This window comes from Nerophis ophidion, linkage group LG02 (genome assembly GCF_033978795.1).
Source record: "Nerophis ophidion isolate RoL-2023_Sa linkage group LG02, RoL_Noph_v1.0, whole genome shotgun sequence".
NCBI lineage: Eukaryota > Metazoa > Chordata > Actinopteri > Syngnathiformes > Syngnathidae > Nerophis > Nerophis ophidion.
This window is the reverse complement of record NC_084612.1, coordinates 80486442-80502113: the sequence shown is the minus strand read 5'-3', so window position 1 is coordinate 80502113 and position 15672 is coordinate 80486442. Positions and strand designations below refer to the sequence as shown.

At 34.6% G+C, this 15672-nt stretch overlaps 1 protein-coding gene, 1 long non-coding RNA gene and 8 other non-coding genes across 11 annotated transcripts in view; 6 read left to right on the top strand and 4 right to left on the bottom strand.

The window, feature by feature from the left end:
- slc7a6 (solute carrier family 7 member 6) overlaps nucleotides 1-15672 on the top strand; it is a 260369-nt gene that overhangs the window by 161929 nt on the left and 82768 nt on the right. The window lies entirely within an intron of this gene.
- The window catches only part of LOC133546593 (uncharacterized), a 242783-nt gene that overhangs the window by 162021 nt on the left and 65090 nt on the right, over nucleotides 1-15672 (bottom strand). The gene's annotated exons all lie outside the window — the stretch shown is intronic.
- On the top strand, nucleotides 162-275 carry LOC133548292 (U5 spliceosomal RNA). The gene has a single exon (XR_009805829.1). It is a non-coding gene; the product is annotated as a U5 spliceosomal RNA (small nuclear RNA).
- Nucleotides 1004-1117, bottom strand: LOC133548346 (U5 spliceosomal RNA). Its single transcript, XR_009805880.1, has one exon. It is a non-coding gene; the product is annotated as a U5 spliceosomal RNA (small nuclear RNA).
- On the top strand, nucleotides 3739-3852 carry LOC133548349 (U5 spliceosomal RNA). The gene has a single exon (XR_009805883.1). It is a non-coding gene; the product is annotated as a U5 spliceosomal RNA (small nuclear RNA).
- On the bottom strand, nucleotides 7483-7593 carry LOC133548354 (U5 spliceosomal RNA). The gene has a single exon (XR_009805888.1). It is a non-coding gene; the product is annotated as a U5 spliceosomal RNA (small nuclear RNA).
- Nucleotides 9845-9955, top strand: LOC133548360 (U5 spliceosomal RNA). Its single transcript, XR_009805894.1, has one exon. It is a non-coding gene; the product is annotated as a U5 spliceosomal RNA (small nuclear RNA).
- Nucleotides 10361-10474, top strand: LOC133548330 (U5 spliceosomal RNA). Its single transcript, XR_009805865.1, has one exon. It is a non-coding gene; the product is annotated as a U5 spliceosomal RNA (small nuclear RNA).
- Nucleotides 12486-12599, bottom strand: LOC133548348 (U5 spliceosomal RNA). The gene has a single exon (XR_009805882.1). It is a non-coding gene; the product is annotated as a U5 spliceosomal RNA (small nuclear RNA).
- On the top strand, nucleotides 14182-14295 carry LOC133548381 (U5 spliceosomal RNA). Its single transcript, XR_009805912.1, has one exon. It is a non-coding gene; the product is annotated as a U5 spliceosomal RNA (small nuclear RNA).

Here is a 15672-nt window from a genome sequence, read left to right as displayed (position 1 = left end):
TATATATATATATATTATATTTAAGGTGGCACTGCGTTGTCTGTGAATGTGATTGGATGTCATCAGTTGTTGTTGGTTCATTCAAGTGTGCCACCTTAAGACCGTGTGTTACCTCGCTGTGGCTGGGAATGTCCTTGGCCACAGTACGTTTCCACGCCAGATCACTCTTGTTTCTCTTCAGATCGCATAAATCTTTCGCCTTTTACTAAAGATTTCCGTGGGGAGGAACAACAAGAGTATAACTCAATTTTTTAATGCCCTGCCAAAGCGGGGCTTCTCTACACCGTTAAAAATAATACCCTTAATAATTAATGTGAGCTAAAGGGTGGTGATCAATGTCATGTAAAAACGGTTGGAATTGCCAAATCCAATCTAACCAAGGATATGCGTTAATTTTTGTGTATCGGCAATAACAAACCTAGTTATACTTAGTAATATCAAATAACATGTGAATTTATGAAACAAATAACAACAGTAAAACAATTCTAATTTAATGACAAAAAAACCCCACTGCGATGAGATGGCGACTTGTCCAGGCTGTATGCCACCTTCCGCCCGATTGTAGCTGAGACGGGTGCCAGCGACCCCAAAAGGAAATAAGCGGTAGGAAACGGATGGTCACATTTTTTTAAATGTTAAAAACAAATATTATATGCTTTCAAAGACAAAATGTTGTTATAAAAGACTATATATATTAGTATAAAAATGTCAGCTTTTTGTCTTTTAATTCAAATGTTTTGCTCAATTTTTCACTGATAATATTACTGTTACTACTTTAATATATGTATTTCTTTGAGAAGATTCTACTTTTTTCCATTTTAGCAGACAGTTAGATATATTTACAGCAAGTCACCGCCGATATCGCCTGGTACAGATTACACCTTATCAAACACTTATGTCCTTCACAGGAAATTAGGAGTGTCGATAGCAGCACCTCTATTACTTCACCAGAGCAATATAGGCTGCATGTACTAATTTAAACGATATTTACACAGTGTAGGGAAGGCCCGCTAACTCAAGGCGGCAAAAAATAGAGTTATACTCTTGTTGTTCCTCCCCACGGAAATCTTTAGTAAAAGGCGAAAGATTTATGCGATCTGAAGAGAAACAAGAGTGATCTGGCGTGGAAACGTACTGTGGCCAAGGACATTCCCAGCCACAGCGAGGTAACACACGGTCTTAAGGTGGCACACTTGAATGAACCAACAACAACTGATGACATCCAATCACATTCACAGACAACGCAGTGCCACCTTAAAAGGGAACATTATCACAATTTCAAAAGGGTTAAAACAATAAAAAATCAGTTCCCAGTGGCATGTTGTATTTTTTGAAGTTTTTTTCAAAAATTTACCGGTCTCCGAATATCCCTAAAAAAAGCTTTTAAAGTGCTTGATTTTTGCTATTTGCGATGCCACTATCCATTTCCCTGTGACGTCACACAGTGCTGCCAATGTAAACAAACAATGGCGAATAGCACAGCAAGATATAGCGACATTAGCTCGGATTCAAACTCGGATTTCAGCGGCTTAAGCGATTCATCAGATTACGGATGTATTGAAACGGATGGTTGGAGTATGAAAGTATTGAAGAAGAAACTGAAGCTATTGAGCGAATAGCTATTGACGCTATTCATAGCCATGGCATGGCTGAATGGCGTTAGCATCGCCGGTAAAATGTGCGAACCAAACGATCAGGACTTTCGCATCTTGTGACACTGGAGCAACTTAAATCAGTCGATTGGTAAGTGTTTGTTTCGCATTAAATGTGGGTGGAAGGAAACGTAATATAGTTGCAAATGCATCTGCAGGTTATCCATACATCTCTGTGCCATGTCTGCTTTAGCACCGCCGGTAAATAGCATGTTAGCATCGATTAGCGTAGCATGTTAGCATCGATTAGCTGGCCGTCAACATCAACAAAACTCACCTTTGTGATTTCTGTGACTTTATCATTGCAAATGCATCTGCAGGTTATCCATACATCTCTGTGCCATGTCTGCTTTAGCACCGCCGGTAAATAGCATGATAGCGTCGATTAGCGTAGCATGTTAGCATCGATTAGCTGGCAGTCACGCCGCGAGCAAATATGTCTGATTAGCACATAAGTCAACATCAACAAAACTCACCTTTGTGATTTTGTTGACTTTATCGTTGCAAATGCATCTGCAGGTTATCCATACATCTCTGTGCCATGTCGGTCTTAGCATCGCCGGTAAAATGTGGAGACACTCTGGCACATTCAATGGGGGTCTGGCGGCAGACACTTTGGCATCTTCGGGCCAGTGGTGCAACTTGAATCCCTCCCTGTTAGTGTTGTTACACCCTCCGACAACACACCAACGAGGCATGATGTCTCCAAAGTTCCAGAAAATAGTCGAAAAAACGGAAAATAACAGAGCTGAGACCCAATGTTTACAATGGGTTGAAAATGAAAATGGTGGCCGTATTACCTCGGCGACGTCACATACTGACGTCATCCCCTCCAGCGCGATACACAGAAATACGTTTAATTCGCCAAAATTCACCCATTTAGAGTTCGGAAATCGGTTAAAAAAATATATAGTATTTTTTTTACACCATCAAGGTATATATTGACGCTTACATAGGTCTGCTGATAATGTTCCCCTTTAAATATATCAACACATTTTAGTCTTCTGGCTTTACTGCACTATTTTCTGGCTTGCACGCTAAGGATTCTGGGAATTACATACAACACGCTGTCATTTCAAATAGACGTTCTATATAACAAGTAGTGTAACATACAACGAGAATATATAATCTGTTTTGGCTTCACTTGTATTTGTTTTTTAACACATAACGGTTTTATTTTGGTATATCCTTCCATGATGTTGAACTTTTATTTTGAAAATTGTTGGACATCCTGCAGACGACAGCGGGAGGCAGTGTGCAGGTAAAAAGGTATCTAAAGCTTAAACCAAAAATAAACAAAAGGTGAGAGCCCCTAAGAAAAGGCTTTGAAGCTTAGGGATGTCTATGCAGAATGAAACTGAAACTGAACTGGGTGACAAAGTAAACAAAAACAGAATGCTGGACGACAGCAAAGACTTACAGCGTGTGGAGCAGAGACGGCGTCAATAAAGTACATCCGTACATGACATGACAATCAACAATGTCCACACCAAAAAAAGTTTGCAACAACATAAATATTCTTGATTGCTACAACAAAGTATATGCGGGGAACAGCGCTCAAAGGAAGACATGAAACTGCAACAGGAAAATGCAAGAAAAAAAACAAAACAGGAAAAGCCACCAAAATAGGAGCACAAGACAAGAACTAAAACACTACACACGGGAGCAAAACCAATACAGTAAAATTAAGTCAGGGTGTGATGTGACAGGTGGTGACAGTACACCTACTTTGAGACAAGAGCTATAGTGATGCATGTTTGGTTATGCTTTAAATTCAACTTTAACAACTTTTTATCGTTGACTAAGTTTCATTTCTTAATGTTTTCTGTTGGTGGTGTGCCTCCAGATTTTTTATATGAAAAAAATGCGCCTTGACTCAAAAAAATTTGAAAAACACTGTTACACTACTTGTTATATAGAAGGTCTCTAAAATGTGTTGATATATTTAAGGTGGCACTGCGTTGTCTGTGAATGTGATTGGATGTCATCAGTTGTTGTTGGTTCATTCAAGTGTGCCACCTTAAGACCGTGTGTTACCTCGCTGTGGCTGGGAATGTCCTTGGCCACAGTACGTTTCCACGCCAGATCACTCTTGTTTCTCTTCAGATCGCACAAATCTTTCGCCTTTTACTAAAGATTTCGGTGGGGAGGAACAACAAGAGTATAACTCAATTTTTTGATGCTCTGCGAAAGCGGGGTTTCTCTACACTGTCAAAAATAATAACTGAAATTTAATCGGAGGAAATCAAACTCTCCTTGTTAATGCAGGGAAAGTATGAACTTTGACACTCAGTATTGTCCTTCCGGGTTGTAAACATTTGATAGTGAGATATAACACTTTTAATTTTTTAAACAATGCGGTATGGACTAGACTTACAGTAAATATAGTTAAAGACCTACTGAAAGCCACTACTACCCACCACACAGTCTGATAGTTTATATATCAATGATGAAATATTAACATTGCAACACATGCCAATACGGCCTTTTTAGTTTACTAAATTGATCGAAAATATTTTGTTTTACTCAAGGCTCTAAAATCGGTATCGGATCAGAATTTTTTTTTTTTCCCCACTTTTTTTTTAAGTCAAGACTCTAAAATAGTTATCAGATCGGAAATCAAGGTTTTTTTTATTAATTTATTTTTTATTTGACTCGAGTCTCAAATTGGTATCTGATCGAAAAAACTTTTTTTTGTATACCTTTTTACTCCATTCTTTAAAATCGGTATCAGATGGGAAATCAATGTTTTATTTTATTTTTATTTTTTACTCAAGTTCTTAAAATTGGTATCAGATCGAAAATCAAAAAGTTTTTCATTTTTAAAAATGTTTTTTTCACTCGAGGCTTTAAAATCGGTCTCAGATCGGAAAATAACAATGTTTTGTTTTTTTCCCCTTATTTTACTCAAGGCTTTAAAAATTGGTATCAGATCGGAAATCAAGGTTTTTTTTAATTAATTTATTTTTTATTTGACTCGAGTTTCTAAAATGGTGTCTAAGCGAAAAAAAAATTTTTAAATACTTTTTTACTCCATTCTTTTAAATCGGTCTCAGATCGGAAAATAACAATGTTTTTTTTTTTGTTTTTTTCTTATTTTACTCGAGGCTCTAAAATTGGTATCAGATCGGAAATCTTTTTTTTTCTTTTTTACTTTACTCAAGTCTCTAAAATTTGTATCAGGTTGGAAATCCATTTTTTCTTTTTCTCCTTTTTTCTGTTTTTTTTCTTTCTCTTAGCTCTAAAATCTGCATCAGATCGGAAATCAATTTTTTGTCTTTTTAAAAAAATTAACACAAGGCTCGAAAATTGGTGTCAGATTGGAAATTAACAATGTTTTTATTTATTTATTTTTTATTTTACTCAAGGCTCTAAAATGGGTATCAGATTGAAAATCAAAATGTTTTGAATTTTTTAATGTCTTTGTTTTTTACTCATAGCTATAAAATTGGCATCAGATCGGAAATATATATAAGTTTTTAATTTTTTTTTAAACAATGCGATATGGGCTAGACTTACAGTAAATATACTTAAAGACCTACTGAAAGCCATTACTAGCCACCACGCAGTCTGATAGTTTATATATCAATGATGAAATATTAACATTGCAACACATGCCAATACGGCCTTTTTAGTTTACTAAATTGCAATTTTAAATTTCCCAGGAGTTTTTTCTTGAAAACTTCGTGTAATGATGACGTGTACGCGTGATGTCACGGGTTTTTAGGAAGTATGAGCGCTGCACACACACACAACTAAAAGTCGTCTGCTTTACCGGCATAATGATACAGTATTTTGGAGATCTGTGTTGCTGAATCTTTTGCAATTTGTTCAATTAATATTGGAAAAGTCACAGTAGAAAGATGGAGTTGGGAAGCTTTAGCCTTTAGCCACACAAACACACGGTGATTCCTTGTTTAAGATTCCCGGAGCTGAAACTTTACTATGGATCACAGCGCAGTCAAGCCAACATGGTTCCCGACTACATGTCAACCAGCAGGTTTCGGTGAGAAAATTGTGGTTAAAAAGTCGCCTCTTACCGGATATCAGCTGAGCTTGTGCCGTCCGTACAGCTGCCGTCGACTTCCCTGAGACACTAGCTGCGTCAAGACAAACGTGGACGTACACTTCCGACTATCAGGTACTGTTAAACTCACTAAAACACTAGCAACACAATAGAAAGATAAGGGACTTCCCAGAATTATCCTAGTAAATGTGTCTAAAAACATCTGAATCCATCTCAATGCAATCACGTTTTTTTTTTTTTCTAGTCCGTCGCTATCAATATCCTCAAACACGAATCTTTCATCCTCGCTCAAATTAATGGGGAAATTGTCGTTTTTGTGGATGTTCTCTACTAAATCCTAAATGATGAAGTATGACACACAGAATGGACCTGCTATCCCCCTTTAAATAAGAAAATCTAATTTCAGTAGGCCTTTGACGTGTCTGCTAAAATTGAAAAAAGTTGAATCTTCTGAAAAAATTACGTAAAAAAAAAACAACAGTAAAATTGCAAGGGAAAAAAGAGCAAGAAATTTGAATTTAAAGACAAAAAGCTGACATTTTTATACTAATATATATAGTCTTTTATAACAACATCTTGTCTTTGAATGCATATAATATTTGTTTTTGGCATTTAAAAAAATAATAATAATAAAATGGCCCCTCATACTTTTCAGTATGTGGCCTTTAGGTTAGATCTGAAATATTAGAAGCGTTTCAGATAAAATATACTGAAAATACAAACCATGTTTAGCTAGTTAATTTTTTTTTTTTAAACTAACTTATGAATTGATTAAAAAAATCACAACAACCACAATAAAAAATGCTAAATATTTAACTGAATATGAATATTTTGGTGGAAGTATACTTTTTGAAACACTAGGTTATGCAATTACATAATGGTAACATTATTATTCATTTTATTTTATTCTTACATCGGATAAAAATAACAGTAAATTTAGAGAAAAAAAAGAGCCAAAAATCGGTATGTAATGAGAAAAAGCTGAAATGTTTTAACTAATAATTAATAATAATAGACTCAGTCACCTATAACACAAAAACTAAAAATATGCCCCCTTGGTGGAAAACATTTGTTGTTTTTATTTCTTTGTTATTTTCCAACACTTTTATTAGTCAGTCACTGTGAAAATGACAATATATTTTACAGTAAAAAACTGACAGCTCAGTTGCTAGAATTTTACTGTAAAAAATGTGCAGTATTGTTGTTTTAATTGACAGTAATTTGCTGTAAAAAAAAAAAAAAAAAACAGTAAATTTTGTAACGAAATTGTGGCAACTGAGCTGCCAGTTATTTTTTTACTGCAAAACCTGAAGAAATATTTTTACAGGTTATGTAAAAAAAAAAAATACACCAGGTAACATTAAAATATTACGCAATTGTATAATTTAATGCGATGAATAAACGTACAATCATAAAGTATTCAAAGTTACATAACAGCGATGTGGCCCCCAGTGAAAAAGAGTAATGTTTTTTTTTTAATCTAAAATAATATATTTATAAACAAAACTTGTGTAATAGGTGATTACGTACGTTACTAATATTAGTTTAAAAATGTCGGCTTTTTTTTATTAAATTCCAGTTGTTTTACTGTTGAATTTTTAAAAAGACAAACGTTATTTGATAATACACATTTATTGACATTTGAGCAGGCACGTTATTTATCTTCGGGTCGATACCGCCGACACAAAGTCGGAATTGTGGGCCTCTAAATATATCAGAATTGAAGTTAGGACGGGAAACACGGGATATTGACTACTGCAAATCTTAAATAGTCTAGATTTATTTATCTTGAGAATAGATTGAAGCCCCGCTTTCACAGGACATTGAAAAATTGAGTAATATTCTTGTTTTCCTCCCCACGGAAATCTTTAGTAAAAGGCGAAAGATTTATGCGATCTGAAGAGAAACAAGAGTGATCTGGCGTGGAAACGTACTGTGGCCAAGGACATTCCCAGCCACAGCGAGGTAACACACGGTCTTAAGGTGGCACACTTGAATGAACCAACAACAACTGATGACATCCAATCACATTCACAGACAACGCAGTGCCACCTTAAATATAATATATATATATATATCTCCGATCTGATACAAAATTTAGAGCTTTGAGTAAAAAAATAAATAAATAAATAAAAACATTTTTAATTTCTGATCTGATACCAACTTTAAAGCCTTGCGTAAAAATTTTTAAAAGAGAAAAAAATTGATTTCCGATCTGATGCCGATTTTAGAGCCTTGAATAAAAAAATGTTTTAAACTTTTAAAAAAGTATATATATATATATATATATATATATATATATATATATATATATATATATATATATATATATATATATATATATTTCCGATCTGATGCCAATTTTATAGCTATGGGTAAAAAAAAAAAGACATTAAAAAATTCAAAACATTTTGATTTTCAATCTGATACCCATTTTAGAGCCCTGTGTAAAATAAAAAAGAAATAAAAAAAAAAACATTGTTAATTTCCAATCTGACACCAATTTTAGAGCGTTGTGTTAATTTTTTTTTTTTAAAAGACAAAAAATTTATTTCCGATGTGATGCAGATTTTAGAGCTAAGAGAAAAAAAAGAGAAAAAGAAAAAATGGATTTCCATCCTAATACAAATTTTAGAGACTTGAGTAAAAATGATTTCCGATCTGATACCAAATTTAAAGCCTCGAGTGAAGAAAACATTTTAAAAAATGAAAATCTTTTTGATTTTCGATCTGATACCAATTTTAGGAACTTGAGTAAAACATATAAATAAAATAAAACATTGATTTCCGATCTAATACTGATTTTAAAGAATAGAGTAAAAAAAAAAAGTTTTTTCGATCAGATACAAACTTTAGAGACTCGAGTCAAATAAAAAATTAATCAATAAAAAAACCTTGAGTTCCGATCTGATAACAATCTTAGAGCCTTGATTTGAAAAAAAAGTGGAAAAAAAAAAATTCTGATCCGATACCGATTTTAGAGCCTTGAGTAAAAAAAAACGTAAAAATTCAAAACATTTTGATTTTCGATATGATACCAATTTTAGAGCCATGAGTAATTTAGTAAACTAAAAAGGCCGTATTGGCATGTGTTGCAATGTTAATATTTCATCATTGATATATAAACTATCAGACTGCGTGGTGGGTAGTAGTGGCTTTCAGTAGGTCTTTAACTATATTTACTGTAAGTCTAGCCGATATTGCATTGTTTATAAAATAAAAAGTGTTATATCTCACTATCAATCATTTACAACCTGGAAGGGCGATACAGAGTGTCGATATCCACACTTTCTTTGCATCATCAGGGAGATTTTGACTTGCTTTGATTAAATTTCAGAAATCATGTTGTTTTCTCGGCCCGAATAGCACTTTTTGTTGGAGGCTCCCATTAAAAACAATGTAAATATGCGAGGAGCCATCAACATGTGACCTCATCGTCTGTGACTTCCGGTAAAGGCAGGACTTTTTTGTCAGCACCAAAAGTTGGGAACTTTATCCTGGATGTTCTCTACTAAATCCTTTCAGCAAAAACATGTCAATATTGCCAAATGATGAAGTATGACACCTAGAATGGACCTGCTATCCCCGTTTAAATAAGAACATCTCATTTCAGTAGAAATGAACATGGGGTAGATTAAAAAAAATCAGGGAGTATTATCGCCGTATTTTTAATAACTTTCATTTAAATTCTGTCATTCTGATTATCGACGCACGGGGGCGCCATTGACTCCCATCGTTAAAGGTTTTAATTTATTTTGTAAAATGTGGATTTTTTTTAATACACGCGACTTCCTGGAACTTAGATCTATGTCTAATTGTCTTGCTTTTCAACCCACTCAAAACCTTCAAAAAACCACACTTACCGACCTTGATATAAGACATGTCAACATACTAAACATCAGCATTATGAATACGTAAATGCCATTTAAAGCCCAAAAGTTGACTTCACAACACGTCGATGTGCCTCTTGCGTCGACAACAGGATGTCCAACGATCTTCAAAATAAAAGTTCAACATCATGGGAGGAAATACCAAAATAAAACCGTTATGTGTTAAAAAACAAACATGAAGTGAAGCCAAAACAGATTATATATTCTTGTTGTATGTTACACTACTTGTTATATAGAACGTCTATTTGAAATGACAGCGTGTTGTATGGCAGATCACTCTTGTTTCTCTTCAGATCGCCTAAATCTTTCGCCTTTTATTAAAGTTTTCCGTGGGGAGGAAAAACAATAATATAACTCAATTTTTGATGCCCTGCGAGAGCGGGGCTTCTCTACTTTGTTCAAAATAATATTAACAGTAGACATTGTGAGCTGATATTAGACGATCAACATTATACATCATCAATCGGAATCAGAAAATCTTAAATAACTAATGATGTGCGATTCTTACTTGGTATCGGCGACAACGAACCGATAGACATACTTTGAAATATTAAATAACATTTGTATATTTAAAAAAAAAAAAGTAAAACAATTGTATTTTAATGAGAAAGGCTGACATTTTTAAACTAATATTAGTAACATACTTAGTCACCTATTACACAAATTTTGTTATAAAATATATTATTTTAGATTTTTTTGTTGTTGGTTCATTCAAGTGTGCCACCTTAAGACCGTGTGTTACCTCGCTGTGGCTGGGAATGTCCTTGGCCACAGTACGTTTCCACGCCAGATCACTCTTGTTTCTCTTCAGATCGCATAAATCTTTCGCCTTTTACTAAAGATTTCCGTGGGGAGGAACAACAAGAGTATAACTAAAGTTTTTGATGCCCTGCGAAAGCGGGGCTTCACTACACTGTTAATAAATGTTAATAATAACTCAAATTTAGTCACAGGAAGTCAAAATCTCCCTTGTGATGCAAAGAAAGTGTGGATGTCGACACTCTGTATCGCCCTTCTGGGTTGTAAACACTTGATTGTGAGATATAACACTTTTTATTGTTTTAAACAATGCGGTATGGACTAGACTTACAGTAAATATAGTTAAAGACCTACTGAAAGCCACTACTACCCACCACACAGTCTGATAGTTTATATATCAATGATGAAATATTAACATTGCAACACATGCCAATACGGCCTTTTTAGTTTACTAAATTGATCGAAAATATTTTGTTTTACTCATGGCTCTAAAATTGGTATCATATCGAAAATCAAAATGTTTTGAATTTTTACGTTTTTTTTTACTCAGGACTCTAAAATCGGTATCTGATCAGAAATTTTTTTTTTCCACTTTTTTTTCAAGTCAAGACTCTAAAATTGTTATCAGATCGGAAATCAAGGTTTTTTTAATTAATTTATTTTTTATTTGACTCGAGTCTCTAAAGTTGGTATCTGATCGAAAAAACTTTTTTATATACTTTTTTACTCTATTCTTTAAAATCGGTATCAGATCGGAAATCAATGTTTTATTTTATTTTTATTTTTTACTCAAGTTCTTAAAATTGGTATCAGATCGAAAATCAAAAAGTTTTTCATTTTTAAAATTTTTTTTTTCACTCGAGGCTTTAAAAATCGGTCTCTGATCGGAAAATAACAATGGTTTTTTTTTGTGTTTTTTTTCTTATTTTACTCAAGGCTCTAAAATTAGTATTAGATCAGAAATCCTTTTTTTTATTTTTTATTTTACTCAAGTCTCTAAAATTTGTATCAGGTTGGAAATCCATTTGTTCTTTTTCTCTTTTTTTCTCTTAGCTCTAAAATCTGCATCAGATAGGAAATAATTTTTTCTGTCTTTTTAAAAAACAAATTAACACAAGGCTCTAAAATTGGTGTCAGATTGGAAATTAACAATGTTTTTATTTATTTAATTTTTATTTTACTCAAGGCTCTAAAATGGGCATCAGATTGAAAATCAAAATATTTAGAATTTTTTAATGTCTTTTTTTTTTACTCAGCTATAAAATTGGCATCAGATCGGATATACATCTATATATATATATATCATTTTTTTAAATGTTTTTTTTATTCAAGGCTCTAAAATCGGCATCAGATCGGAAATCTATTTTTTTCTCTTTTTAAATTTTTTTACGCAAAGCTCTAAAGTTGGTATCAGATCGGAAATTATAAATGTTTTTTTTTTTTTTTTACTCAAAGCTCTAAAATTTGTATCAGATTGGAGAAATATATGTATATATATATATGTATGTATATATATATATATACATACATACATACATATATATATATATATATATATATATATATATATATATATATATATATATATATATATATATATATATATATATATATATATATATATATATATATATATATATATATATATATATATATATATATATATATATATATATATATATATATATATATATATATATATATATATATATATATATATATATATATATATATATATATATAGGCTTCACGGTGGAAGAGGGGTTAGTGCGTCTGCCTCACAATACGAAGCTCCTGCAGTCCTGGGTTCAAATCCAGGCTGGGGATCTTTCTGTGTGGAGTTTGCATGTTCTCCCCGTGAATGCGTGGGTTCCCTCCGGGTACTCCGCCTGCCTTCCGCCCGATTGTAGCTGAGATAGGCGCCGCTGGCCCCCGCGACCCCGAAAGGGAATAAGCGGTAGAAAATGGATGGATGGATATATATATGTCTAACCGACATCACATTGTTTAGTAATAATAGTGTTATATCTCACTATCCAGCGTTTATAACCCGGAAGAACAATACAGAGTGTCGATATCCATACCTTCCTTGCAACAACAGGGAGATTTTGACTTCTTCCAAATAAGTTTCCAATATTACTTTTAACAGTGTAGAGAAGCCCCGCTTTCGCAGGGCATCAAAAAATTGAGTTATACTCTTGTTGTTCCTCCCCACGGAAATCCTTAGTAAAAGGCGAAAAATTTATGCGATCTGAAGAGAAACAAGAGTGATCTGGCGTGGAAACGTACTGTGGCCAAGGACATTCCCAGCCACAGCGAGGTAACACACGGTCTTAAGGTGGCACACTTGAATGAACCAACAACAACTGATGACATCCAATCACATTCACAGACAACGCAGTGCCACCTTAAATATATCAACACATTTTAGTCTTCTAGCTTTACTGCATATCTAGAATTTTTTTTTTTTAAAACGTAGTAGCGTTTTTTAATTGATAGTAATATGCTGTAAAAAAAAAACGAAAAAAAAAAAACAGTGAACTGAGCTGCCAGTTATTTTTTTACTGCAAAATGTGAGGAAATATTTCTGCAGGTTGTGTAAAAAAAAAAAGAAATACACCAGGTACCATTAAAGTACATAAGCAATTGTATAATTTAGCAAGTAACTACATAATCTCTCACGACACACGAGAACATATATATGTTTATATTTATGTGTGAATGTCAGCTAAATCCACATCTTGTAATCTGTTTTGGCTTCGCTTCATATGTATTTTTTGTACACATAACGGCTTTATTTTGGTATTTCCTGCCACGATGTTGAGCTTTTATTTTGAAGCTCGGCGGACATCCCGTTGTTGGCGCAAGACATAGATGTACGTTACGTGTTGTGGAGTTAATTATTGGGGTTTAAATGGCTTTAACTTATTGTAATACTGATGTTTACCATGTTGAAATGTCTTATATCAAGGTCGGTAAGTGTAGTTATGGGGACGTTTTGAGAGGGGAGAAAAGAAAGATAACTACAAAGCGAAGCCATCGCTACTGATCGATCCACGCATGCGCGAAAGTTACCTCACTTCCTGTACTTTTTTTTTTTACGACGGAGCCTTGTGACGTCATGTTTTGGAATATTTAAATGTTTTTGAAAAAGTGCTTACATGGGAGTAAAACAGAAAATAATACAAACATGAACATGGGGTGGATTTTAAAAAATCAGGGAGTATTACCGCCATATTTTTGATAACTTTCATTTAAATGCTGTCATTCTAAATATTGACGCACGGGGGCGCCATTGACTCCCATCTTTAAAGGTCTACTGAAATGAGATGTTCTTATTTAAACGGGGATAGCAGGTCCATTCTAGGTGTCATACTTCATCATTTGGCAATATTGCCATATTTTTGCTGAAAGGATTTAGTAGAGAACATCCAGGATAAAGTTCACAACTTTAGGTGCTAAGAGAAAAGTCCTGCGTTTACCGGAAGTCACAGACGATGACGTCACATACTGATGACTCCTCACATATTCACATTGTTTTTAATGGGAGCCTCCAACAAAAAGTGCTATTCGGACCGAGAAAACAACAATTTCCCCATTAATTTGAGCGAGGATGAAAGATTCGTGTTTGAGGATATTGATAGCGACGGACTATTGCTGCAAACCAGCAAATAGTGCAGTAAAGCTAGAAGACTAAAATGTGTTGATATATTTAAGGTGGCACTGCGTTGTCTGTGAATGTGATTGGATGTCATCAGTTGTTGTTGGTTCATTCAAGTGTGCCACCTTAAGACCGTGTGTTACCTCGCTGTGGCTGGGAATGTCCTTGGCCACAGTACGTTTCCACGCAAGATCACTCTTGTTTCTCTTCAGATCGCATAAATCTTTCGCCTTTTACTAAAGATTTCCGTGGGGAGGAACAACAAGAGTATAACTCAATTTTTTGATGCCCTGCGAAAGCGGGGCTTCTCTACTCTGTGGAAAACAATAGCTAAACATTGTTCGGGAGGGATTCACAATCTCCCCAATGAAGCAAAGAAAGTGTGAATGTCTCCATACCGCAAAGACCTTCAGGTTGTAAACACTTGATAGTGAAATATAACCATTTTTTATTTAAACAATGCAATATCGGCTAGACCAGGAGTGCCCACACTTTTTCTGCAGGCGAGCTACTTTTCAATTGACCAACTCGAGGGGATCTACCTCATTTATATAAATATCATTTATATTTATTTATTTATGAAAGAGACATTTTTGTAAACAAGTTGAATGTGTTTAATGATAATACAAGCATGTGTAACACATATAGATGTCTTTCTTTCACGAAGACAAGAATATAAGTTGGTGTATTACCTGATTCTGATGACTTGCATTGATTGGAATCAGACAGTAATGATGATAACACCCACATTTTCAAATGGAGGAGAAAAAAAGTTGTCCTTTCTGTACAATACCACATGAAAGTGGTTGGTTTTTGGCATCTAATTCATCCAGCTTCCATACACTTTACAAGAAAAACATTGGCGGCAAATTCCGTAGCTTGCTTGATTGACATTCACGGCACCCGAGGGTCTTGTGAGATGACGCTGGCTGCTGCCAGTTCATTATTATGAAAAAATGACAGGGAGGAAGGCGTCAAAACTCTAAAGGCCGACTGCACATTTCCTATCTTCACAATAAAAGCCCTGCTTCATGCTGCCTGCGCTAACAAAATAAGAGTCTCGGAAAACTGGCGTGCACAAGTGATGTGCACGCCAGCTTTCTGAGGGATCGCTTGTGCACGCCAGTTTTCCGAGACTCTGTATTTAGTTAGCGCAGGCAGCATGAAGCAGGGCTTTTATTGTGAAGATAGGAAATGTGCAGTCGGCCTTTAGAGTTTTGACGGAAGGTACGGCGCGAGAGTCTGTTGAAATAAAAAGTGTTTCTCGCCTTCCTCTCGGTCATATTTTCATAATACTGATCTTGCAGCAGCCAGCGTCATCTCACAAGACCCTCGGGTACCGTGAATGTCATTTAAGTGACGTCTTGGTGAAGATTGATGATCACTCATTTTTAGGTCTATTTTTTTTAAAAGCCTGGCTCGAGATCGACTGACACACCCCCCGCGGTCGACTGGTAGCTCGCGATCGACGTAATGGGCACCCCTGGGCTAGACTTACAGTAAATATAGTTAAAGACCTACTGAAAGCCACTACTACCCACCACGCAGTCTGATAGTTTATATATCAATGATGAAATATTAACATTGCAACACATGCCAATACGGCCTTTTTAGTTTACTAAATTGCAATTTTCAAAAACATTTAAATATCCCAAAACATGACGTCGCAAGGCTCCGTCGTAA